Source organism: Myotis davidii, unplaced genomic scaffold (genome assembly GCF_000327345.1).
Source record: "Myotis davidii unplaced genomic scaffold, ASM32734v1 scaffold626, whole genome shotgun sequence".
Lineage (NCBI taxonomy): Eukaryota > Metazoa > Chordata > Mammalia > Chiroptera > Vespertilionidae > Myotis > Myotis davidii.
The window spans coordinates 233,973-236,949 of record NW_006297725.1 but is presented as its reverse complement, the minus strand read 5'-3'; the positions used below and the strand labels follow the sequence as shown (position 1 = coordinate 236,949).

The 2,977-nt window shown below is 44.0% G+C and overlaps 1 protein-coding gene across 1 annotated transcript in view; it reads right to left on the bottom strand.

Moving 5' to 3' along the window:
* Positions 1 to 2,977, bottom strand: part of IGF2BP2 (insulin like growth factor 2 mRNA binding protein 2) — a 148,195-nt gene that overhangs the window by 42,149 nt on the left and 103,069 nt on the right. The window lies entirely within an intron of this gene.

Genomic DNA, 2,977 nt, shown 5'->3' with positions numbered 1-2,977 from the left:
AGTAATATATTGGAGATTTTTCTATGTTGGTAGATAGAGAGTGTTCTCACTCTATTTTATAACCTGAACGCACTGACGTGTATTTAACCCACCCTACTGGTGAACGTCTGGGCCTTCTCCTGCTTTTTTTTTCAGAGGATTGTGTTCTTTTTCCAGGATATCCTGCTGGTCTGATAACTGAGTCATGTAGATGGTTTCTGGATTTTGTTAAGCATTAAAATTAGGCAGGAAAAAAAGAATAGGAATATGAGAATAAGAATTTCTCTATCTTTTTAAAAATTATATTTTTTATTGATTTCAGAGAGGAAAAGAGAGATAGAAACAGCAATGGTAAGAGAGAATCATTGATCAGCTGCCTCCGGCAGACCCTCTACTGGGGATTGAGCCCACAACCCAGGCATGTGCCCTGCCTGGGAATTGAACCCGTGACCTCCTGGTTCATAGGTCGACGCTCAACCCCTGAGCCATACTAGTTTGGCTCTCCTGTCATTTTCGAATGACTCTGTCACCACGCCCAAATTCCCTTTCTTGACCCTGTTACTGCCCCCTTCTCTGTCTCTTCATTGTTAAACAATTTAGCTGGGGAAATAAAATCATAGTTAATTGTTGAGAAATCTGTGATTTGCAGAACCATTTTACATGTATTTTTAAAAAGGTAAAATGCCAGATCGCATGTGGGGAAGATAATGCCATAGTTTTCGGGCATATGTTCAATTAGCCAGGAGTCTGATTGGCCACCTTGGGAACTCTAACTTGTTATCTATCTAACTCAGACACTGTTCTCCCTCCTGCTGGGGACCTGAGAGAACAAAGTTAACGTAAAATGTAGGAACTCAGCTCACAGAATCTCAAGTTGCATTTAAAAATTAGGCCAGCTAAGGCTTGTGGGACCCCCAGGTAAACTGCAACAGAAGCAACAGAAGAAGCAAGGAGATTCCTGTGAGAGAGTGGGATTCAATGAGATTCTCCCCAGCGAGGTCCCATCTGTTTCCAGAGCAATTCTGAGCTCCATCAGATGACACAGGGAGGGAAACGGCATGGACTGCACATGATCTGTAAGAGGGGGCAAGTGTGCTATCCTACTCCAAGGGCTGTGGGAGCTGAAACCACCGGAGCTCTGGCCACACCCCTCCTCCCCTCCAGGCTACAGTCAGATTCCACTGCCTCCCATGCCCTCATTAGTATGTGTTTGAGGCACTTTATCTGTTACCCATTCCTCATTCGTTCTCAAAGTTCCCCTTAAAGCGTCTGCACATTCTGTACAAGAGTCATTCTGTGCTAAATTGAACCAGGACCTAGGGCTCCCTCAGGGAAGCAAATGAATAACTGGTGATAGCCAAAGCCAATCTCTCTCTCTCACACACACAGAGGCAGGGCACAGGAAATGATTAAGAGTCAATAAAACAAATTGTTTAGTCACTTCGTTACAAAATTATTAAGAACAACTGCCTCTGCCTCTATGGAATCTAAAATAAATGTAGTCTAACAGTTGTTAGAAAACTAAATGCTTTCAGCACAAAAACTGCTGAAAAGTAAACAAAGAGGAGTTTTGGTTTTGTTTTGTTGTGTTTTTTTTTGGGGGGGGGGGGGGGGACATGATCAGATTGAAGTCCTTGTGGATATGAGCAGTGTTATAGGCCAAACCATAAAAGGAAGAAATCAGACATTGCGGTGGCCCACTGTAAAGAGTTTTTTCTTTTTAATTATGGAACGCTTCACGAATGTGCGTGTCATCCTTGTGCAGGGGCCATGCTAGTCTTATCTGTATCGTTCCAATTTTAGTATATGTGCTGCCGCAGCGACCACAAGAGTTTTGAGCCAGGAGGGCTGCAGTTATGAACCCAGGAACTTCCCAATATAAACTCACGTCCACAAAATCATAAACCCCCGAGTGGCTCTAACAAACACACTCATGCTTTATGAGCATTCAGGGACAGGAACTATTGAAAGTCCAGGGCTTGAATGACCAGAAATCACAGAAACAATAAGCAGGTGTCTGAGACGTGGAACCTCATTTACCTCCTATCCCCTCTCAAAGAGTTGACCAGCTCTTCAAAAGGCCCTGACCTTTTAAGAGGTTGCTAATACAATCCCAGATTTCCTTTCCACAGAAAACATCAGCAATTCTTTATTGTTGAATGAGGTGGGAGGGGATAAGAGAAAAACCAACTAGATGATGGTTTAGGTAATGATGAGGTGATCCTGAGAAGTCAGGTCAGAGGAGGTGATGAAGGGCTTAACCAGTGAACACCTCCACAGAGTCAGGCCCCTGGCTGACAGACTCTCCTGGTCCAGGGCTGGAGGCTGAGTGAGTGTACCTGCAAGCCTAATAAACCTTTGCTACCATCAGTGGCCCCAACAAGGGCTGTGCTGAACTTCCTGCAGCAAGACGAAGTTTGAGAACCCTCCCCGAACATGGACTGTTGTGCGGAGAAGGGTGGAGTGAAGTACAGACAGGCAGACAGAGTCCTCAGAAGGCTAGGACAGTCAGGTGTGCCTGAGTACAAGCAGGCGTTTAGATTTGGAAAGGTGAGAGGTAGAGAGGTAAGGCTGAGTCTTTGCGAGCCAAACATCTGCCTGCCAGCTTCTTGCTTTCCAACACCAAACCGAATAAGAACTGAGAGCATTTTCTGTAATGCTTGTATTCTGCTGTGATGAAGATTCCAGGTAGCAAAACCGATATGTGCTTCTACAGAGGTGGTTAATTACCCTTAGAAGGGCTTCAACCCATTATCCGTAATTAACACTAACTAGAGTAAGCACAAATATTTTCACATCATAACATGCATAAACACGATGTACTACAGTTATAATCTGAGTATATAAATGCCTGCCTTGTATGGCACATGGTAAATACAGAATCAGATCTGCAAAGGCAAAGGGATCCCCGTATCCTGTGACCAACAACTGTGCCATCCTTTCAGCATTTCTTCATTTTCAAATAATTGTTTCCTTTAGTTCTCCCAACAGCAACAAA